Source organism: Marmota marmota, unplaced genomic scaffold, assembly GCF_001458135.2.
Source record: "Marmota marmota marmota unplaced genomic scaffold, marMar, whole genome shotgun sequence".
In the NCBI taxonomy this organism is placed as follows: Eukaryota; Metazoa; Chordata; class Mammalia; order Rodentia; family Sciuridae; genus Marmota; species Marmota marmota.
In genome coordinates, this window is record NW_025999949.1 from 2,291,957 (window position 1) to 2,317,190 (window position 25,234).

The following is a 25,234-nucleotide window of genomic DNA, read 5'->3' on the forward strand; positions in this document are numbered from 1 at the left end:
CCCACCAACATCTAAATTTTAATAGTGTATCTTTCTGAAGCATAAGTTTTAAATAAGAAAAACCTGATTTATACTTGGGCATATGATAGTCTCATAATCTAAACAAATATTTATTAAAATCCATTCTAAAACTTTCTTCTAATAGACTATAAAAACATTGGATAGCACTGTATCATTCAATGACAATGGTTTTATAACACCCTGACACTCAGTTACACAAAAAGGAATCTCTATGTAATTGAACCAAATAATCTAATATAAAAAGATACTTATTCAGCTCACTGTGCCTAACTTCAGAAACCAATATTAGTACATAAAACAGTAGGAAAATCCTCAAAACTTGATTCACATTTATTAAAGACAAAAAAAATCATACACATAAAGGTTAATCAATATTGTGTGTTCAACGGGCAGTTATAAATATGTATATAATAATTTTATAGTGTTATGTCACTTTCACCTAAAATGGCAATCACCACTGGGAAAAAAAATTAAGTTTATTATGCTTTATAAGGTAAGCCAACTAACAACATCTCTAAATAATATGTAACAAACACAAAGAGGTAAAACACTTAAATGCCCAATGTGAAAGGCAGCTATGGTGCTAGAGATACAATCTATATGCCTTTCAGTTATTTCAATGTCTCTTCGGAAATATGAACATATTATATGCTGATGTAAGGAAATCCGGGTACTTTGGATCTCTAACCAAGTGTTTTGTGGCTGTAGGTCAATAACAACCTCTCTATACCATCTGAAAACAGGGAAAACACTATTGTGGCAGAGATGATGCTATTTGCTCATCTGTTTCTCTTTTCTCCTGAGCACAAAGGAGGAGGCCATTTTCCATTCCACTTGTAGCAAGCACCTGACTAGTCCTGGCCAATGCAATTTAAGTGCAATGATGCATGCCCTTTCAAGGATGGGCCCTCAAAGGCATTCCTTCAAACATCCTTAAGCTTTCTTTCTTCACTCAATGGTGGTTAAATATAGTAACTCCAGTGGATGACTCCAAGTCGAACTTAACAGACAGCAGAGACATGAGACTGAAGGATACGTGAGTCATCCATGTGGTTCTCTGTATGAGAATCAAACTTTTATTGTGTTCCACCAAATGATTTTGGAGTTGTCTGTTTTGACACAATTACGTACCTTATCACCTTAAATTGGGAGATAAAATGAGGTAATAAAATTTAGACTATCTTGGGAGAGGATTTAATTTTTATATTTCTTGAAGTACACTGAGTGTTGAACTCAGGACCTTGCAACATGTTAGGCAAGCTCTACCACTTAGCTATATGCCCAGCCTTTTTATTTTATTTTGATACAGGGTCTCACTAAGTTGCTCAGGCTGGCCTCAACTTGGGATCATGCTGCCTCATCTCCTGAGTAGCTGGGTTTATAGGCATGTATCAGCATGCCCAATTGGTAAAATTTTAAAAATGTTATATAAAAATAAGCTAACAATGGAGCATGTATTCAGAGTAAAGCATGGACTTTGGAGTCAGTGTGTCCTGGGTTAAAGTTCAGCCTCTGAGATTCATAGTAGCTAGATGTGTGACACTGGGTTACTAAAAATAGGAATAATAGTACTTGTAGTCCATGATTATTATAACAACATACAAAGAATTCAGCAAAGGGTATGGTGCATATTAATCACTTAATAAGTACTAGCTATAACTATTATAAATATCTGAAAAGTTGGCACAAGTCTATCTAAACCATTTACTAGATAAAACTGTTGAAAGATTAATAGAAAAAAGATTAGAAATAAAATGAAAAAATGGTTGACTCTAAAATGGTTTTTCTAATGTAATCAGTATAGTTAGATAATTATAAGTTTGAAATACATTATTACAGCAAATTAATTTCTTGTAAATTAAGTTTTGTTTTCTTACATTTATATAGCTACAAATCTAACTCTAGTTGTCTAATATTAAAAATGCAATAAGTATTTTCCATTTAACTACTTATAAGTAGGATATAGGATAAACAGAAAGTTATCAATTTCCAGCAATCAGTTTCCACTTTTGAAAAGTGCGTGCTTACCAAGACCCATATACACTACCTTGAGTTCTATCCTTAAGACAGTTTCTATGATCTCCCAGAAACAGAAATTTAAAGTTGAGAATAAACTATTACCATATGCCACAAAACCTCCCAAAAGAGATATTTCTTAAAGAGCTTCACAAACATGCATCTGCTACCTTTACCTATATAAACCTACTTTTGACTGAGAGAACGGAATGGTGCATTGTGGCTTTAATAATACTCATCACTCTATCCATTACAAAAAATAAGCTGCTGCAGAAAGGAAAAAGCATTATTTATTCCATTTTCCAAATTAAAAAAGATGAAAAACATTTTGGCTGCTCATTGCAGAGTGCAAAATGCCAGGTACATTTAAATGTCCAAAACAATGTAATTTTTCAAGTGGGTTTTTAAAAAGTTAACTAGCTGTCAAAAAACTTCAACTACTTAAAACATACAGTGCTGCAAAAACAGAAAGGAAATGTTAAACCTAGTATGAGACCTTAGCCAAGTCTATTTACTTTGAATTTCTATTTCCTTATCTGAAAGCTAAGGATTTAAAATCAGATGATGTCTAGGTTGCTCAATTCTAAAAGACTACTCTAACATACAAATTTACAGATGGCTTTAATAAAAAGAATACTACAGGATTAACACTGGATAAGTTTTTTTTCAGATAAAGAATTCTTTTCTTCTTTAAAATATCTTCAAAATTTCTCAAGTATTAGTACATTCTTCCACCCTAAATACTTTTTGGGGAGTTACACACACACACACACACACACACACATAAACTAGTAACAGCAGCATCTCATTTCTCTAATTTTATTTTATTTATTATTATTATTAGTAGTACTAATAGTAGTCCCATCTCCACTTGGGATTGAACCAACAGGTGCTTAACCATTGAGCCACATCCCCAGCCCTTTTTATTTTTTTTATTTGAGACAGAGTCTCACTAAGTTGCTTAGAGCTGGCCTTCAACTTGCAATTGTCCTACTTCAACATCCTGAGATGCTGGGATTACAGGCATGCACCACCACACATGGCTTCACTTCTCAATTTTAGAAGCAGTTTCCTTTTTCTCCTAAAGGAAGTCCTTGAGTTAGCTTGATGACTGTTTGTATATAATTTTGTGATATGTGTACACAGGAGGTAGAGTACAGACTACAAGAGGTATTTGGTAGAGGTCCTAGAAGATATTTAAAAATTTTCCTTCAGAGTATAAAGAAATGATATCCCTTGGGAAACAAGAGGCACAATTAAGCAAAATGTGCCAGTTTTCCTTTGGATATGCAACATTGAAATGTTCCCTGAAATGAGATTAAAAACTCAAAAACACAAAGGAAATATTAAATATATAAAGAAAGAAAACAAGCAGGGGAGTATTTTCTAACAAAAACATAAGTATGTAGGTAAGAATTACACAGACAGCAATCATAAACATTGTAATAGTTTTCTTTTAACGAAAATTTGAAAGAAACAAAATTAGTTTAATTATAATTCTAAAACACACCTTTAAATTAGATGTGTTAGATATTTAACTACTGAATTTAGGGAGGCAGCAATCTAAAGACCAATTTGAAAAGGCAGCCATCAAAAAAATTGAATGGGTTTCTTAAGACTTGGGAGATAAGAAGAGTGAAAAGGTACAAACCATGGAACTATTGCACAAATACTAGTCATGTAAAGGTGCATCTTCTCAAACACTCACTCTTCTTAGAAGATAGCACTCAATTTGGCTGCAGAACTTATCTTCCTGGTGACACTAGTATTCTAATCTCTTCAGCTTATAAGTGAAAAAAACTGAAGTCTACAGATACTCGGTCCAATACATCTCCACCAGCCACATGAGGCTATTTTAATTATTTTATTTTAATCCCTCAGTTTCACTAGTAACATTTCAAATGTTCTACAGCCATATATAGCTACTTGTTATCATTATGAGCAGCACAGATCTAGAACATTTCCTTCACTGAGGAAAGTTCCAGTGGACACTTTAGTCTAGAAAGTGTCTAGACCAAATGGAGCTAATGTGGCAGAGTCCCCCCTGTTCTTTCTCTATCATCTTAGACAAGGTCTTCATTAATCACCTGATATGTGAACTACCTCCATTACCCTGTGTTAAGGCTTGCTTACAAATTTCCACTGATTTTCATAGATAATGAATAAAAATTTCAAACTTCACATTGAATTCAAAGCCCTCCCACAGTCTAACCTTAAGTCTCTCATGGTTCTCCCACATAAGAATCCACATTCTAGTTAGTTGACCTACTTGTTAAATAACTCAATGAAACATAACATAGTATCAACTCCACAACTTTCATAACTATGCCTTTGTCTCTGCCTCCTTCTCCTCTGCTCTTTTTTAAAGTCTGACTTCTCTTTCAAGCCCCAACTCCTATCTTATTTCTACAAATCACTGTAGGTCAGTACTCATAAACCTTACTAAAAAATACTCCATGTTTTTATATAGAAGGTTACAATTTTCTAAATACTTCACCTCAATATTTTAATTTGATTCGCCGCTAGGAGGTGGAGAAAAGGTGAGTGTATGTATGATGTTGATTACCATTTTAAATAGGGTAATCAGAGTCTCATTTAAAAAGTGATATTTAAGCAAATGCCCAAAGGAAGTAAAGGAGCTAGCCACATGGAAATTTGGGGAAAGAATGTTCAAGGCAGAGGAAATAGATACTACAAAGGCCCTAAAAAGAAGAATATGTCTGGTATGCCCCCCAAACAGCCAACAGGCTAGAATCAGGCTAGAATGTGACTGAAAGGGAATGCACAAGGCAAAGAATATACGAGATAGACTAGAATGTAATGGAGCCAGGCTGTGTGGCGTTATAGACCAATGTAAAAACTTGGCCTTTTATTCTAAGATGGGGAAACTTAAAATCTAAACAGTTTAAAATCCAAATAGTGTAAAAGGATTATTCTGCTGTTATTAATAGGTGGAGGAACAAGGATGATGGTATGGACAACAGTTTAAAGACTACAACAAGAATCTAGAAGCGATGATGATGACTCATCAGTAGAAGTGATGAGGATATGTTTTGATGCATGTTGTGAAAAAAGAACTGTTAGGATTTTCTGACAGACAGTGGATTTTGAGAGGATTTGAGCTCAATTAATTGAGACTGAAACTGTGATTAACTGAACCAGGGGAGGATGTGAAAAGAACAAGTTTAAGGATGAAGCCCAAACTAGTTCATTTTCAGGCATTTATATCTAGGTGGAGATGTATACACAAATACCTGTTCGACAACCCTGGAGCTCAGGAAAAAAAAAAAAATCTAGCCTAGAAGTGTATGGATGGTATGTAAGATTCTAAGTATGGATGAGATCACTAAGGAAGTAAATGTAGAAAGGGAGGGAATGAGACCTGCTGCATTCCAATATTAAGTTATAAGGGAGAAGAGGAGGATCCAGTAAGAGATAGAAAAGGCAAGAGGGGGACCATTCACTTGAAAAAGACAAAATATATTAGTCTATCCCTATACTCATTCCCCTCACCCAAATGTGAACTTTCTTAAAAAGTAAAGAGCAAAGAATGGACAAGCTAGGAAAGAGAGAAAAGAAATAACAGTAGTGAAAGTAACAATACATCTTATTAAAAGAAATGATCTATTTCTTAAACCTGTTAAGACTGGAGAGTATTAACACACTTCCTCTAATAGTTCTAAGAAAGGATTAGAATTCTAAAGAGAGAACTGTTTAATTTCTGGTACTCCCCATACATGGTTTACTAAAGATTTCTGACTATATATTAGTTTCCTACAGCTACTGTAACAAATTGCCACCAACTGAGTAGCTGAAGACAACAGAGATTTATTCTCTTGCAACTCTGGATGTTAGAGGTCCAAAATCCAACAGGACCATATTCTTTTCTGGGGCTAGAGGTGAATCTATTCTTTGCCTCTTTCAGCTTCTGGTGACCATGAACATGGCCACATCACTCCATTGTCTCCTCTCCATAGCTATATTGCCTCCTTTTCTTCTGTATGTCTTTCTCTCAATGACCCCCACCCCCCGCCAGCCATGTACTTTTCCCTTATAAGGACATTTGTCACTGGATTTTGAGGCTACCTGGATATCTCAGGATGATCTCATCTCAATATCCTTAATTACAAATGCAACCAAATAAGGTAACATTCACAGGTTCTGGGGATTAGAATGTGAACACTTATCTTCTGGGGTGCTACCTTTCAATCCACTATACCATGAATCCAGAAATTTTTGCTAGGGGCATTGGTAAAGTGTGCTATATTTATGCAATAAGCCAAAAGATATTTCATGTTTCTCCGTATTTAAAAAAAAAAAGTGTATGCTTATCTTGAAATTAAAAGATATGAATATAAAGAGACACCTATTTAATCTGGCTCTATAAAAATAGAAGTCTGCAACTGCTTGCTGGGGAACCACTACCACCCCTGGTTTGGATAAAAGATTACTGTCACTATGTTATACACCATATATCCTGAAATGACAGGCTTTTCTAAATGGTTGCTTTACTTTCCCTATCTAGTCACACTACTTACTAGTCACAGTGCTCCCTTTCCAAAGGACCTTTATTCATGACTTCTTTAAGGATGCCTATGCAAGACTCCCAGCTATTCATACAAACACAAAGTGAAGGCCAGATGGGTTTAGGCCACATAAATAGATGAGAGGTTTAAATTTTGGTGTTCAAACAAACCTACTCATCTCTCCTGATTCTATGTGTTACAAGAACACCGTGTATTGATTTATTCATTGTAACTGAGTCCAAAATGGGAGGTAACAGGACACTCCATATGCAGTAGTCTCATGGGGACTTCTTCCTTTTGTTTTTATATTGAGCCTTGCTATGACAAGTTACTACTAATAAAAAAACTTTTAAAAATAGTCTTGTCTGAGCAGTTCAGAGTGTTGCAAATACATGATTAATTTATACTAATCCAATAAAATGTGTATGAAATCATTGTAGGGGAGTTGTAAAATGGAGAACAGAAAACAGGTACCCTGACTTGCATTTCAACTCAATAATTTTAGTATAATGGCATATACAGTGTTGTATTTGCCCTCAAACATCAATTGGTTAGAAAAAAGACTATCAAAAAGATGAAGAATCTCTTGTGGAAAAGAAGATGTTATATAAAATATTCTTGGAGCTACACTGTCCAAGACTGTAAAATCACTCATTAATACAAGTTGAAATAATATTTTGGATGTGTTGGGTTAAATTATGAAAATTAATTTCACCTGTTACTTTTTACTTCTTTTAATGTGGCCCTAGAAAATCTTAAAATTATATTTGTGACTCACTTTATATTTCTATTGGAAAGCACTGCTACAGAGAAAGTTATGAAATAGATACCTTACACTGTAGATAATTTATTCAGTCAGCAAATACTTATTCAACACCTATTACATTAGATTTATGCCAAATGCTTAAGAGTGAACACAGAATAGTCTCACTGTCTCCTATACTATCTCATTTGTGATCTTGCTTAAGAGTAATTTAGAAAAGCATTTTGGGGGCAAATGTCAATACTTGATTTAAAAATTACAAAATATAAATCCATAGAGTCAGACTATTAACCATCTATTTTTGTGATACAATATTTATAATATTATGCTATATCATATTTTTCTAGGAGCCTAATACTATCAGACTCCTAATAGCCTGTCCAGGTTTCCTTCTCCTTCCCTTTAACTAGTTTGCTCCTTTTTTACAATTCATTTTTAGAAAAGTTCCTCTTCAACTGGCAGCTAGCTATTCACATTACAACAGGGCTATTTTCACTCTCAGGTGTCTCCAGAGTAGAACAGAGGCTAAGAATGTTAAGTGTACATAAATGTTAAGCCAACTCCAGTTGTGTGGATCAAAGAATCAGTTCTGAATTTTTTTTATCCTTTTCTTTCTTTCCTTTTTTCTTTTTCTTTTTTGAGAACTTAAAACTATGGTGCCTTCTCAAGAAAATTTGGCTTCAAAATTCAGTGCACAAACTTCTTTGTATGCTAAAACAACTCCTCATCAGTTGTGTCCTATTGAGACTTTCACTTAACAAAACTTTCTCAAATAGGACTTCTAAAATCAACAACTAGTAATTTTCCAGCAAATGATTTTTAAAATAAAATACCAGATAACAACAGGACAAGATTTTAAAGGTAATAGCATAGCTTTAAAAATAATATGAAAAATAAAAATAATTCTTCAAGTATTATTAAACAAGAGCAATACAGCAAAAACTAAGAAAACTACTATAACAAAATGTGCTTCTCTTTTTCATTTTAATATAGAAAGAGTCAGTGACATATGATAGCTATTGAGAAACAAATAAAGTACCCAAGTTTTAAACCCCAAATGATTTCACTGCTTTTGGATTGAAGCCTACCACCATCTAAAATACAGATGTTTAGCAAATATTATCTTTTAGTCTTTAGCTATGAAGATATGCTTATGCATGTATACTGTTTTGATGTTATGCATCTCTGTCATATTGTGACAAAAAATAAACACAACAACAACAGAAAACATCAAAGAAAAATAATTACTCCTAGTTGGAGGGGGAAAAAAAGCCTAAGTAAGGAAAATTTAGCTAGTCTCCATAGTAATCAGATTAACATTTTACTAAACAGGAATCAAACTAAAGCCTTATAGCTAAAGTATTCTATATATGATCCCAGAGCCTCAGAGACAATCATTAAAGTATTACTTTGCTCTTATGTGCAGTGAAGCACTAGATTGCCAAACACAATATAATATTCAATCAAATATAAATTTATAAAGTCAACTCTATTTTGGCCTTTAGCCCAAGATGGCCTAATTTTTATCTGGGCCTCAACAGTGTAAAAAAAAAAAAAAAAAAAAAAATTATAAAAGAGCCTAAGCTGAGATAGTAAGAATCAGCCTGCATTTGACAAAGACCGCTTATTAGTACTATCAGAAAAACAAATAACAATTCTCTATTATTTTCTAGACTACCTAAGTAGAGCAGATATAAGTGAACAATTTTGATGTGAACTTAACAAAATGTATTACCAGCTTCCTTTATGACAAGCACTTGACTAGGGATTTTTACAGGGTATTACAAATATTTTGCCTTTTTCCACCTCTTGGAAATTTCAGAAAACTACAGTTCTCAATTCTCAGTGCCTGCAGATTAAACAAAAAATAATTTAAAGCATATGTGAGATGGATGATCAGAAACTAAAGAATTTCTGTGACAAATCTAAATGAATAAATAAACGTTTACAATAAAACCAGAACCTGTCATAATATACAAAAGATTCTTTCAAATGTTAAAAAAAATTTGACTCAAATTACCCATATTTAATTTTATCTAATGACTCCTTATCAAATATACCTATATTCTTTTCTAGTATACCTCCATCTGATTCCATTGAAAAGAGATTAAACCCCAAGTACTTGTCATTCACAAATTAAAAACTGTTGTTTTATGACTTCACTTATGTTCAAATATGGGAAGTTCATTTACTTTTCACTAAGACGCTTACTTAAGTATTTTTTAAAAGATATTAATCTTAGTGCCTTTCCTGTTTGACAGAAAATAATATGGTTTCGTTTAGTTAAGTAAAAAGGCTCCAAAAATCCAACAAATCCCACTAATAGGTAAAAAAAACAAAATCTAACACTAGATTCTTTATATAAATAAAGAATAAAAGTGGACGACTCTTTTTGTTCCTCAGAAAGACACCTTGTGATATTAAAATATTTCCCATGGAATATAAAATTTAAACTTCAGTTATACTGTACACAGTAATTTTTAAAAGAACATTATGAAGCATAATATTAACAACATTCAGAATTTTTTGCATAATTTGGTTTATTAAATCCCAACACTTAATTCTAAATCCTTACCTTCTAACTGCATATAGCAAGGAAAGGCAATTTAAAAATAAGGTCATAGCTGTTTTCTAAACAGAGGAAAGTATTTACATTTTAATTCAATCCAGACTGCCCAGGGTTAAAGAAGCATAAGCAGGCAAATATGGCAATGACTTGAATTATAAAAAGAAGTGGTAAGGGGTTTAATGGCAAAAATGAAAATAAAACTTAGGCACACCGTCAGGTTTCACACACCAAGGGTAAATGAATCTAGGTTAAAATAAGAAACAAAAAACAATTTTTAAAAAGCCCCGTTCTTACCAAAACACACAAACAACAACAAAACAACTCCGCAGAATGGAAAGGAAACACCACAAATATTTTAAGGCAACCGATCAAGGGAAAAGATTGCTTTATGTCTCCACGGTTTACTAATATTTAAAACTAGCTTTTCCAGCCAACACCTAGATTTGAAAATTACAGCGACAATTGAAGGCCATCCTTTCCAACGTCAACCTAATAGAGCATTCTGCAACATTTTAAATAGTAACTATTAAGCAGAGTAAAAGCATCATTCATTTATTCCTTCCTCCAAGGGACTAATGGACAAAAAAGAAACCTTTCTCTCTCCCACGTATATAGCCTTACCCACTCTTCCCAGTTTCATTTACCGTCCTTGCATCGGAGTTAATGAACCCTAACTTCCTTTTCTTCTTCCCATTAATGGAAATGGGGATAAAAAAAGAGCAAGTGCAGAATGAAAACCTAATCACAGGAAAATCTGTATATTAAAAATTAGCGGCAAAAAAAATAAAAATAATAAAAGTAGTGGCATTACTTGCTGGGTGAGGGCTGGGAACACCTTGAGGGTTTATCATGGGGGGGCATCACTCGGGAAGAAACCGCCCCCCCTCCCCTATACAGACGTTTCCCAAGGCTACATCATCTTTCTTGCGTTTGTGATTTTTGTTTTTGAAGAGTGTACTAATTCTCCTAGATGAACATTCCCTTGCTACATGGCTCTCCTACCCTATGGGCCCCAAGCAGCTGGGGCTGGGGGATGAAATCCCGTCCCCGAATGTGCAGCAAGGCCCGGAAACGGTCCCGTTAGAGCCGATATCACCCGTCAGGAATGCGCTCCGCCCCCGCCGCCTCCCCACCGCAGCCGCCCTCAGGTCGCGCCCGCTTCGGGGGCTGGAGGAGTGCTCGGGGAGCGCCTTCTCGGCCCGTCACAACATTGCGGAGCCGCCGCCCGCCCCGCAGACAGCCCAACCAGGTCAAGGCTTGAGGCGGAGCCCACGCCCGGCCTCGGCCCGCTCCCAGGAGAAGCCCGCGCTGGGCCCCCGCAGTGGACCCGGACCCAGCCCAAGGCCTGAACCCCGAGGCCTGACTCGGGGCCGCCCCGAGTGGACACGGAGGGGGTGCCTTTTCTGCGGGACTTCCGAATCCATATCCGTTCCGGGAGGGGCGCGAGGGCAGCGCTCTGGCCGGAGCTCTTCGGGTTTCAGAAACGGGAGCCGCCCGTGCCCTCCCTACACCCCCATTCCCGGAGTAACCTCCTCGGGTGCCCGCTGTACCTTCAAGCCCTCAGAGCGGCGGCGGCGCAAGGCTGCGGGAGAGCAGGCCCATCTCTTGGGGTCGACTGCAAAAGCCGGAGGAAGCGCGGAGGAGGGTCCTTAGACCCGCCGCGGTGCCTCTCAGCTGGGGCAGGGGTAACGGAGGGAAGGGGTCCGGACTGCTGCTTTCCCGAACGCCTCCTCCGCAGTTCTGGCTGGACCGCAGCTCCCGGGAACCAGCGCCGCAACTGCCATTCTCCCCCACCCTCAGCCCCGCTTTCCCCGCCTCCTCCTCCCACTCCTTCCTCCCGCCCCTCTCCTCCCCGCCCCGCCCCGCCCGGCGCACCGCTCCGCCCGCGTGCCGTGCGTCATGGCGTCGCGCCCACCCGGCCCGCCGCGGGCGTCTCTGGGACGCGGCTGTTAGTCGCCCAAGTTCTCCGGGTTCTGGAGGTCCCTGGGGCTGTCACCGTCGCAGGGCTTCGCCTGGAATGGGCCGGACTATGGGGCGAGTGTCTGCCGCCCGCCTCTCCGAAGCCCTGAGAGTCCTCTTTCGGGAGCTGGTGGGGGTGGCGGGAACCTTGCCCGTGGTGAAAGGAGGTGGGGGACCGGGGGACCCTGCCTCCTGGTGTTTCGCACATTATTTATTCCCTTGTGTTCTCTTGGTTCACCTGCTTGATAGGCAGCCCTAGGGAGAGCAGAGCTTGCTGCAGTGCGTCCTTGCAGCTCTTGGCCACAATAAATATATGTCCTTATTGATCTCCGTACATTCAGAATTCCTTTAATCTGGCTTTGTCTGTTCCACCTCCTTGTGTCTTTTAAACAAGCCATACCATACCTCCTTTGAATTGTTTAACCTACACAGGACCTGGTATAAATTATTCTTGGTTGAATAAACATACATTCCAGTCCTGGTCCATTCCCTCCCAGTTACTTCTCTTCAAGATGTAGATAACTTTTCCATGGAATGCTGAAAAACGAATGTAATAGATGCTGGACAAAATGTCCATTCGCCATCTGCTACTCATCTGCTACTTAACTAAATATATTACTCTTTCCTTATTTTAGTGTGTCTGTCTAATTTAAATTAGAAACAAACCAAAGAGCCATGGTCTTTTCAGGCTGTACTTGGTTTCTTTGGCAACCCAGTAAATATTTACCAATTAGAAAACTGAACAAGCTAGTCAGTTTTTAAGTCTACTTGTCTGTGACCACAAATCTTAAAGGAAGTGATTATAGATATATTTGTTTTCATTTATTGGAAGTTTTAGAGCTGTTTTATATGTATACCTTTAAATGCCACTTGAAGGCTGTCAGGAAACTCTAAGCCTACAGATAGTATAAGAATAGTAAATTAAATGGATTTATGGAACAGTTCTCATACATAATCCTTCTTGAAAATACATCAACATGTTAAACATTTTAGCACAGATGGAGATTTGGCTTGGAGGGAGTTTTTGAGTAAAGTTGTGCAGAAAGATGGTCTTGTACTCTGTACAATTGTCATGTTTTCCAGAGATGCCTTTTCTTGTCTTCCTGAAAATTAAAGGGATTTCCTACTCTTTAGAACTAGACCAACATGAATCTATAAGGAAAGATATACCTATTGAAAATCTCCACTAGAATTTCTATAGGCACCTCAAACTCAGCCAGTCCACAGTGGGATTTGTTATCTTTTCCTTAAAGCTTGCCTTTTTCATCCCAAGCTAGAAATCTAGGATTCTTCCCAGGCACTCTCCTTTCTGTAACCTCCACCAAGACCTGTTTATTAAACCTCTAAATATCCCCATGCTCTTCTATATTCCCTTCTGCCTTTGGAGTGATGCTTTCAAGTTTGACTGCATGTTAGAATTCACTAGGGAGCTTTCAAAAATTCTGATGCCCAGGCTGCACTCATCATTAAGACAGAATCCCTGAGGTGATCCCTAGTATTAGTATTTTTTTAAACTCTCTAAGTGATTCCAGTGCCCAGCCAAGACCACTGTTAGGGCTTCATCGTTTCTCAATGGATTAATACAAAATAATAATAATTGGCCCCTAGGATCTTAATTTTTAGCTATTTTCTCTTATTTCATTTCTCTTTTCTAATTCAGCATCAATAAATATTTGCCTTCAATGTTGGGGGGGATAAATTTCCCTCAGTAACATGAGAGAAAACAGGGAGGCTATTACTTTATTTTGGTCTCTCAAATTAAAGTCCTTCTATTTGACAACTGGTTCTATAAGGCAAGAAGGAGACAAACAAGTTAACAGGTGGGAAAGGCAGAGAGAACAATAGGTGGAAAGGTTCTAGCAAGAAAAAACATGTCATGTTTAAGATAACTAGAGGCTGAAGCATAGTAAGAGGGAAGAGTGTATGGAGATGGAGTTTAGAGACGTAGATGGGAGCCAGATTAAGAACTTTTAGGATGTGATAAGGAGAATTCTAAATGATTGTTAATGATGTGGTATGAAGCAAAAGATATTTAAGCAAAGCAATATCTGATTTACCTGTGATGGCTTTATCTTTGATCACTCTGGCTATTTTGTGGATCAGATTGTGCAGATGGAGAGTGGAAGCAGGGAGACCAATAGGAGGTTATTTTAATAATTCAATAAAGATATCATAGTTATTTAAAACAAAATGGAGACTGAAGACAAATGGATAGTTTGACTGTTTGTCTTAGAATTATAACTGGTAAGACCTGCAAGGAACAGAATAATAGTGGGAAATGAGAGAGAACCATGGGGTTACTATAATAGCTACTCCTTATTGTGTACATACTACATGACAGGCCTTGTTCTGATTGTTTTATGAGTATTAAGCTACTTAATTATCATGAGCTCCCAAAGGTAGGTACTGTTGTTATCCCATTAACAAATTAGGCCTGAGAGCTTAAGTAATTTGTTCAGTTACATAGCTAGTAAGTGGCAGAACTGGGATTTGGGCCATTCAGGCGATCTGGTTCCAGAACTCATAACCCTCTCCCACACCTACCCCAGCCCCCTCCAATGGTCTCATAGTCCAAGTGAAAATTTCTTTAGTTACACTTAAGTTCCCTGCAGTGGCACAGATCCTCTCTATTCTCCCTTCCTTTCTTCCTTCTTTTTTCTCTCTCTTATTTAACTTTTTTTAAAAAAAATATTTTTAGTTGTAAATGGATCATTTTATTTATTTATTTATTTATTTATTTATTTATTTATTTATTTATTTATATGTGGTGCTGAGGATCAAACCTAGGGCCTCACACATGCCAGGCAATTGCTCTACCACTGAGCCACAACTCCAGCCTTTTTTTTTTTTTAATGCCGCCTAACTTTGTAGGAGGCACTTTGCCTACTCTATAATTTTCTATATAGAGCACTATATTATTACTTATAGGTCTTTCCCACCAAACTTTGAAGGCATAGAGCTTAGTGCATGACACCTAAGAGAGAAGAAGAAAGCAACCAAAGAAGTCTAGTTACGCACACATGACATGCCTTCCTTAGGTAGTGGGAGATACACACATAGTAAACATTGTCTTTGCTTTCAAGCACCTCATAAACTTGTCAGGGAAACTGACATGAAGAAAATCACAGTAATATGAGGGCCAAAAGTGATATAAATGACAAAGTAACATTAATTTAGTTTGTGGTTATCAGAGGCAGGAAACTTGACCTTAGGGTAATTTCACTGGGAGAAAAATACAGTCAGGAATGGCAGATTGGGTCTTTATTCTCTGTTGTCATCCACATGGTTTAGGAAGAAGTCTTGGGTATCTTCCTTGCCCAGGAAGACTTTGGAGATTGTCATATGGATGACTGGAATGTGCTACTTCCTTCTCTTCTTCCTCCTCCTCCTTCTTCTTCTCCTTCCTTTCTTCCCTTCTCTTTCTCCCCCTCTCTCTCCTCCTTCTTCTTCTTCACCAGGGACTGACCCCAGAGGTACTTAAACATTTCAAAACCTTTGTATTTTTTATTTTCAGAAAGGCTCTTGCTAAGTTGCATAGGGCCTCACTAAGTTGCTGAGACTGGCTTTGAATTTGTAATCCCCAGCCTCCCGATTTGTTGGGATTACAGGCATGCACCACCACACCTGGTGGAATGTACTACTTTTTAACTTCTCACCATTACCTATCCTTTTGTGACTACATACATTGATTTCTAGGTTGGTTCAATTCCCTTCCCAGTAGGGTCATAGGAATTTCTTCTTATACAATTACCTCCTTTTTCTCATCTATGAGGTTTCAGAGTTTCAGTTCTAGTTGTAGTACCCTGGGAAAGTTACAGAATTTCTATGACCCAAATGCCAGGAACAGTGTGTAAGACTGTGAATATTGTGCTGTGTTACTGTGTGCCATGGACATATACCACACTGTGCCAAAGCCCCATGGGTGTATACCACAGTGGTCCAGCTCAATGTTCTCTGCCATAAAATGGGGATAAAAATAGTATTTAGCCCATAGGGTTGTTCTCAGGACTAAATGAATACAAACACAAGCCTGAAGGCTTGGTATGTTGTGAATCATCAGTAAATGTTAGCTGCTCTTACTGGGTAAAGGGTAGCTTGCTAGAGTAAGATTATTCCAACTAGAATTTTTAAAATAGGGTTGCCTGTATCCCTATGTGGGCCAGGACCATACTGTGAACCTGGGGAGGAGAGGCCTTTTTGTCTTCCAAATTGAGAACCTATGTCATTTGCTGGAAAAGTCCTTCTAGTACCTAAAAGCTGAACTTCTGTGATCATTTATCCATCCCTCCTACAGTCCCAGCTTTCTCCCACTGTCCACCTTCTACAGGGAAAATAGATATTATACTCGTCACTAAATCTGGCCCAAGGTGCTCTTTCTTGGGGGAGGGTTAGACTCCGTGAAGGGCCACTTAAGCAGTCTTCAGGGTAATGTTTTCCAAATCATAAGCTAGAATCATGGAGTACCTGTTAAAATAGATTCTTGGGTTTCATCTCAGACTAATACAATCATTATCCATGGGCTGGGAGCCTGGGATCTAATTTTTAACAAGTTCTTTAGGTAATTCATACTAAATGTTTGAGAACCACAGCTGAAGAGGGTCAGCCATTATGATAGTACCCAACTTCAAGAAGTTTTCTTCCAGTATATCTCCCACTGGGCCTTTCACAGAGTACTAGGGGAAAGGAAGGTGTTCTTTTCTCTTCATGGGACCTATGCTATCAGAGGCACCTTATTTATCTCCCCCTCACACATTCTCTGAACATTTCCCCTAATCTTTTCTTGATGGAACCTGAATCCTCAGGCCACTGTTCCCAATTTCTTACTTCAGTACTTCTCAATTACTTTCCCTGTTTGGGTGACAAGCTCACTCTGTGCTGGTGACCTGAACTGGAAATTCCCAGAGTCCCCTATAACTAGAGCAGGTTAGACTCACTCTGTGCTGAACAGACTGAATTGGCTCACTAGATCCACAGTGGCAGGTTGCGCTGGGAGCAGGATGTCAGTGGGTGTTAAGCAATGACTTACAGTGACCATATGTCTCAGTTTGCTCAGGACAGCCAATGACTTATGCCTGATGTGGGGGCTTAATTATAAATAGTATCCCCTTTCACTCTCCTGAGGCTAGATTAGACAACAGATTTCATGATCTTCCTGGTAATGCATGTCATATCATGGCCAACAGTTGCAATGTTGTAGTTCCTGGATTGTGCCTAAACCATCCTCTTTCCTCCCTTTACAGCTCCCAGTTCATTGCCACAGCTTCTTCATGCTCTTGAGATTTCCTTAATGAATTCACTTTGATATAATTCTCTGGGACTAAGTTAAGGGATTTATAAGAAAGAATCATGAAACTTGTTGCCATATTTATTGTCTCTCTGAAAATATCTTTTTTTTAAGCACCTGGTATAGTGTTTCCCTTGTTTATTATCCCATTTGTTTTTGTCTTCTGGATACTAATTGTGGAACTGACAGTATTTCCCTTGGCTGTGAGAAAGGTTGGTGCCATATATGTCGTCTCCTGCTGGCCTGTGTATAAAATCTTACAGGATATATTTTATATACTTAACTCACTCCTGGATTAAGTCATCTGTTTCCATTTCCTCAATAATTTCAGATTAAATTTTCAGGTACTATATTATATGTATTTGTAATTCATTCTTTATCATTTTTTTTTAATTTTTTATTGTGGGTTGTTCAAAACATTACAAATTTCTTGACATATCATATTCCACACTTTGATTCAAGTGGGTTATGAACTCCCACCTTCACCCCATATCTTTATCATTTTTGAAATGAGATATTTTTACATTGTTTATACATACCTACAAACTGGTTCTGATAGCCAATTATATAATTGAAAGAGACTGAAGTTAAATATATACAAAGAATACTTTCCTCACTTAGAAAATATGAATAGCATTTTAGGTAATGCTGGCTTTAACCTTCTTCAACCACATAATAAACTAGAGAATGAAAAGATTTCCAAACAAAAGCAAACAAACACGGGATTACGTTAACTTTCAAGCTGGAACATTTTTAGATATGACCCAGAACCCTAATACCAAATAATGCAATGAAGACCATTCACTACCAGAATTGCATTAGACTAATTAGATAGTGTCCAGGGTGTTCACAGTGAAATTCTGCACTGTTGGAGAAGAAAAGAAGAGGAAAAGAAATGGTTAGGGGAATCAGATTTGGGAATGCATAGTCCAAGTGAATAATGATGACCCATGAGGAGTCTTTGTCAGAAGCACATGGCCTGTGACAGTCCCCTAGGGCGGAAGAATGACTACTCTTCCTGTTGCCCTTGATAATGTTGTGGAAGCCTGGAAGACTGGCACCCTGTGGTTTGCAGCTAATATAAAGCTGAATAAAGAAATTTACCACAATCAAATCACTGAGGAATATATTTACAACTGATTTATTTTGGAGGACACACTGAGTTTACAAGACTCAAAGATGGATAGTCTCTGGACTATTTGTTGAGTTATTTTATGGTTGAATTAGGAATCTAGCTAAATGTGCTTCAAACATTTTTTTAATTAAAAAAAATTACTGAGACTGTGCTAAATGTGGTGGTTCTTATTTTTTTCCAGAATAAATATATATGTTTTACTTTCTTGGGATAGAAGTCTTTTTTTTGGGGGGGGGGGATGGAAATCTTACTTAAAATAAAAAAAAATTTAAATACTTTAGGGGAAGTAATAAATAAAAGCATTTTGCACAATGCCTGATACTTAGTAATAGTTCAGGAAATATTAACTATTACCAATTGTGTTATTTTAAGATAAGTGAATATTAGATTGAATGGCTTTTATTTGAAGACAATATATTATAGAAAGTTTTTATGAAAGGGAAAAACATCATTTTTAGGAGTTCTATTTCACAGTTTTCTTTTCCTTTAAAATTTATGTTTAATATTTGTGTTTAATATTTGAGCACTGAATTGGTAAGAAGATCCAGGCATTTAAGGAGGGAGAAACCATCAGAGAAAGGCAACTAAGTAGAAAAAACCTCTGCTGGAGCTGGACAATATATTTTTTTTTTCCAGAGTGACCATCTTTCACCCTTTTTTTTCTGCCATCCATTCTGCTCAATGGAACTGTCACTTTAGTTCCATATGTGCTAGCCAGGAAACTCATCAGCAATTATCAAAAACAATTCTGTTTCTAGTATGGCTCTAATAAAAATCCCATCTACCTTTGCCAGGGGAATCCCATTAAAAATATGTTAAAGGAAGACATATTTAAACAGTTATTTCTTAGAAAATGTGGTCAGAACCCAAAATGGCTAATTGAAAGTCTGTGTGATATTAAAAAATAGGCAAGATAGGACATATAATACCTTGAATACATCGGCTGATAGGTATTTAAGACCAGAGGGGATAATTTGGGACCCTTTGTTAACTTGTTGAAGTTTATATTCGGGTGTTTTCAAAAAGCATCACAAGTTTGGAGCTAAAATGACTGTGCCAAGCCAACATTCCTATCAATGATCAAAGAGATTTTAAAATAGTTGGATATCTAAGCAAGGGAGAAAAATATCTAAAGTCTCAGGGCCAGAGATCTGTATTCAATTTCAAATTGTTTCTAGAGTTTTAATATCCTGTGATAAAAGCGAAACTTGGCACAATTGATCCCAAGAACATGAAGGGAAAACTGAACTATAGAGCTGTAACTTTGAAATGGCATAGTTCAAATAAAAATTCCCCTACATGAAAGTTGCTACTATAATTTATTTTTCTACCAGGAGGAAGAGGATACTCAATCTAGATTTTATATAATATTAGTTCCATACACGCACAAGTTCTACTAAATTATCTTCTCTATGTTCAATGTTGAATAGAAAAAGAATAAACTGATAGCAAACATTTGGGGATTCAGAAACCATACTTAAAGATGATCTGTTTTCAGAAATACAACTTTGCAACACAAATTCAAGAATTTTAATGACTAAAGGAGATGATGGATCATAAAGAGATATTTCTTTTGTTTCTACCTTAATACTTCACTGATTTATGGACCTAATAGGAAAACAAGTGAGGAATTCTTGTTTTCCTTTAAAGTAAACAGCGGACTCCCCTGATATTTTACATATTGAAGCCTTCGGAAATCTGAAGTAGAGTAGAAGTTCTTTGTAATCCTTTTTGTGGTACGGGGATTGAACTCAGTGCTTTACCACTGAGCTATGTCTATAGCCCTTTTAGTGTTATTGTTATTATTTATTTTAAGACAAGGTCTTGCTAATTTGCCTAGGCTGGCCTCAAACTAACAATCTTCCTGCTGTAGCCTATAAGGTCACAGTCGTGCACCACAGTGCTCATGCTCTTCTTTCTCCAACCCCTACTCCTACCTCATGCCCATCTAACAATGATAACTAACTACTCTTTTTTAAAAAAATTTTTTAGTTGCCAATGGACCTTTATTATTTATTTATTTATATAATAATATATAAAGAATATTGCTGAGAATCGAACCCAAAGCCTCACACATGCTAGGCAGGAGTTCTCCCAACTGAGCCACACACCCAGCCCTACTATTTACTCATAATTATACATCTATTGTATATTTGTATTCATTTTTTCAGAAGCAATTTCCAAACTGAAACACCTAAGTATGTGAGTCTATGTGTTTACATTAAAAAACCTTAAATAAACAGAACTTCATAAGAGGATATTTTAACAGGAGGTAATAATAACATTAATTCAAAAAATTCATTTTTTAAAAAGAACATCCTAGAAGGGTAACCATGTATAATACTAAAGGCAGAGCACTTAAGTAGGTAATGGTGGCACACACCTGTAATCCCAGTGGCTGGGGAGGCTGAGACAGGAGGATCATAAGTCCAAAGCCAGCCTCAGCAACTCAGCAAGGCCCTGAGCAATGCAGTGAGACCCTGTCTCTAAATAAAATACAAAAAAAAAATGGACTGGGGATGTGGCTCAGTGGTTAAGTGCCCCTGAGTTCAATCCCTGGTACCAAAAGGAAAAAAGAAAAAAGAAAAGAAAAAGGGCGAGAACTTAAAAAGCTATCTTAGAGAGTTTGACTTTGGAGTTTTGCAAATAGACAAACATACAGTAATAATTCTAGATATGCCTGCATTGTGACTTCTAATTTGTCCCTCTGTTTGACCTGGCCAGTCCCATCCCTGATCCTGCTCAGATTGTGTCAACTCTATGCCCTTGCCTTTCAATAACTGACCTTTGGACAAGATGTTTGTCAGTACTCAGGAATCTGGTTCTAGTTCTTAGCCATCAGTGGTTCCCTACCTCTAGTCCTCTTACCCACCCTCTGGCCTCAATTTTACCCTGTATTGATGGGTTCTTGGCCCTATCCCACAACTCAGAGAACATAGAATATACAACTAAATGATAGATTTTCTAATCATTGTTATCAAACCCAATATTGCAGACTATCTGTGGACATTTAATAAGGATAAGTATTTGTGTATATGTATTATGCACACATATATATTCCTACATATCCATATACATTAATATACACAAAAATCTAAATAGTTTACAATTTTGATAGATATAACATAAATCAAGCATGTCTTTAACTCATCTCAATCTAAATAGTTCACAATTTTGATATATATAACATAAATCAAGCATGTCTTTAACTCATCTCTTCCTTCTGTCCTCCCCACCTTGTTTTAAAGTAGGAGATTGATATTTGTTTATTTATTCTCTTCCCCCCTGTTGTATTCATTTAATTAACAAGTCAGACCACAGGAGAAAACAAATCAGATACAGTCCATGTCTGAACACTCACAGAATTTAGAGTAAGACCTTGAGTTGGATACTTGGCCTATTACAAATCTATATACTGCAAAGATATATGCCATACTGGCCTAGAGCCCTCAAAGTTACCTGTAATTTCATGACTTCGCCAGTATGTTGCTGCTCCCAGTCTGTCTCCACCCTTGATCCCATTTCCAGCTGGGTCTCCATCACCCTCCCACAAATACTGTGTTCTTTTATCCCTTTTCCATTCTACACTGCTAGTCATATCAATTCCCATCAGACTTCTTTTTCTGTTCTTTCTTCTAAACTTCAGAAAAAATGATGATCCAGTACTCTGTAATTGCGTACTACTGCATAACCTCAGATTAGCAATCCTGTTATTCATTTGTTCTTGATTCCAAGGTACAGTTCCTACCATAGCTATTCCCAGTATTTCTCACTCTTCTAAGTCCTGATGGTCTACATTCTTTCTTGCATTTTATTTAACAATATTAATTTAGAGTCAACAATATGCCATGCACTATGCTAGACAGTGGGTATTACAATAGGGAACAAAAGCAAATTCAGTCCCTGCCAGTGTTGGTTAATTTTTGGTTAACACACACACACACACACACATGCATGATGTAACCAATTTATAAATTAAAAAAGGTTTATTTTGACTCACAGTTTTGGAGGTTACAAGCCATAATTGGTTGGCACTGTTGATTTGGGCCTGTGGTGACGTAGCACATTATGGAGGGAGCATGTGGTGAAGCAAAACTGCTCATCTCATGGCTGAGAAACAAGGAGAAAGAGAGAGACAAAGGGGCCAGAGACCCACAATCCCCTTCAGGGGCATGCCCCCAACAACCTAAAGACCTCCCATTAGGCCTCACCTCTCAAAGGTTCTACCACCTCTCAATAACACTACCGTGGGACCATGCCTTTAATACATGGGCGTTTGGGGGATGCTTATCTAAACCACAGCACTGCCCTCACAAATGTTATGGTCTAATAAGGGAAGCTGGGGTAGCTCCTCCCACTTCCTGTTTTACTGAGAACCTCTAGCCCTCTGCCTCTTGGCTCTTTCTCCCTGGCATGTCACTCCGCCTCCTCTTCAAGTCTGTCTGTCTTCCTTTTTCAAAGGGAGAACCAATCTTATTTTCTCATGAGGCTTTGAATTCATTTCCCTTCCCTCTTCCAAGTGCTAACTGCTTATGGTTCTCAATATTTTCTTTCTTTTTAAAAGAAATGTTTATTTTTTAGTTGTAGGTGCACTCAATACCTTTATTTTATTTTCATGTGGTGCTGAGGATCCAACCCAGTTCCTCACACATGCTAGGTGAGCGCTCTACCCCAGCCCGGTTCTCAATATTTTCTATTCTGAAATAATTGATATTTTATTTATCTTACATCCTTTAAACAGAATGTATTAAACACAAAACTGTATTTTGACTCTCTTTGATGAAAGAAAGAAATACTGAGTACATTTGCTAATATCTTCAAACTTCAATTTGGCAGTTTCTTTAAGTGATATTTTATATTTTTATCCTTTTGAAAATTGTGTCCTTTCCTCAAATGATCAGGATGTGAGCCAATCAACTGACATCCCTGGATGTAGATTAAACATTCTGTGAGTGGCTCTTCAGCAGATATGTCAGCATCATTTCTTTTTAAATGATTTTATTTGGATTGTGTTCCAGGTACTTTTTATTTTGCTATGGAAAATCCCACACATCTAAGTTTGGTTTTTAGGTGTTTAATCTTAGCCTAACTAAGAACTGTAAAGAAAAAATTCTTCCATTTTCTGGCCTACTAATTTTGGGTTGGTAAGGAAAAATGTTTTAGTATCTAGGAATCTTTATATAAAATATCCTGTTAGATACAGCAGCTACTACTTATACTTGAAAAGCTCTCTCACTATAGGTGATGTCATCCATGACTTTATTCGGGTTATAACCTGGGAAATCCTGAGTGGATGGTTCCTTAGTTCTAGCGTCTTATTTTTCAGAAAGAGGGTGTTAGAAATTTCCCCTTAGGAAAACATCTGGTTCCTCTTTTTAAAATAATGCAAAAAGGGCATCACGGAAAACAATTTTGGGAAGGTGATGAGAACATCCCTGATAGTTCTGCTTCATTGCTGCTTTTCAAGGCAGCATTTCTTCTTCAGAATAGGTGAACAAGAAGCTCAAATATATCATTTCTCTATAGCTTTCAACACAGTCTGACAATGAGCTATTATAGAGATTTGTGGGAAAACTGAGAAATCAATCCTAGCAAACAGGTAAGCCCTGAAAATGGTTAAGGTCTGAGTTCTGCACTACAGTGAGAGTCCAAGAGCTCAGTTCTGTTAAAGGAGGCTGTCTTCATTCTTGAAGGTATGTGTTATGGGAGGTGGAAGTTGGTGTCTGCTGCAGGTACAATACACCTCCCTTTCTTTGGGTCAGAGGAGGGCCTTCACTTTTGACCCCACCTCTGCCATATACTCAGCGCCCCAGTTGTACCTTCTCTTTCTTCTTCATAGGTGGCAATTTCCCAGAGCTTCAAAGTACTGAGGACCTCCCAGTGGGAAGCAGATTCAGGTGGGGTAGGAGGCAGTGTTGGAACTGAGAGAGCCATAGAGACTAACTAAAGCAGAGGAGTTAGCTTCTGTCAGAGACAGAGCAACAGTGGTAAGTTTCTAGTCTAGGTGGCAGTGTATAGAAAAGTGCTTTTAGATACCAATATTAACATTTCAAGATGGCAGATGCTTGTGCAAAGCTTACATCAGGAAGGCCCTTTCATTCTGGAAGCTAGTTATAGCCCCATAGCCTCACCCAGGTGAGGGTGTCATAAGGGACTAAAGACCTCAGATGATATAATTATACTGCAGAGGGCTTTAGTTCTGGTAAGGGCATGGGCAAAAAGTGTGTGAGGTAAATGTAGGAATCTGGTATTTGGGTGAAAAACTCTTGGATCGCTTGATTATGGAGCAATAGTTGGTTAGGATGCTGAGAACCCTTTCCTAAAGCACAGGATAGATATGACTAACTCCAAATTCCTCTAGAGCTGTCCTGGCTGCTACTTTTTCATTGGCCATGGGAGGAGGGTAGAACTGCTTACAGGTACTGAAGTACCCATTCATCCAGAACAACCAGCACAAAACAAAGTGGGAACAAAGGTCGATAGTTTTTATTTTTACAAAAGGGAACAATCACCAATATACATTTTATTAGATATGAAAAAAGGGAATAATCACCTTTTGATATTTTTGTCTTTGTTCACAGTGAGCTGTCATTAATGGTTTACCTGTTCAGCATCTTTGTGCTTAGAAGCAGAATCTGATTTATTTAGGACTATATTTCCCTCCCTCACTCTTGGTTCATAAGATTAAAGTTATGACCTAAAGGGGTGATCATCTGACCTTTGCCTGGCTTATGAGTGCTGCATACAGTGATTATTTCAGGGATGGGTATAGGACCTAACTTGTCCATTACAAGTTAGTTCTAAGATTTTCACTGGAACAACTAGGAAACTCCTGGTACCTCTTATTAATGGTAAAACTGAAGTTGCTAGAAGCCAGTATGTAGAAAAAGTCTGTAAGAAAAGGAAACCAACACAGAAAAGTGGGTGTGGTGGAATGGAAAAAAAGTATCTTGATGACATT

At 37.5% G+C, this 25,234-nt stretch overlaps 1 protein-coding gene across 2 annotated transcripts in view; it reads right to left on the reverse strand.

The window, feature by feature from the left end:
• The window catches only part of Rnf19a (ring finger protein 19A, RBR E3 ubiquitin protein ligase), a 41,604-nt gene extending 29,943 nt beyond the window's left edge, over positions 1-11,661 (reverse strand). For both annotated transcript variants that reach the window (XM_015486340.2, XM_048801924.1), the window contains exon 1: positions 11,446-11,661. The gene's annotated coding sequence lies outside the window, so the exon portion shown is untranslated. The remainder of the gene's footprint in view (positions 1-11,445) is intronic.
• Positions 11,662-25,234: the final 13,573 nt, after the last annotated feature.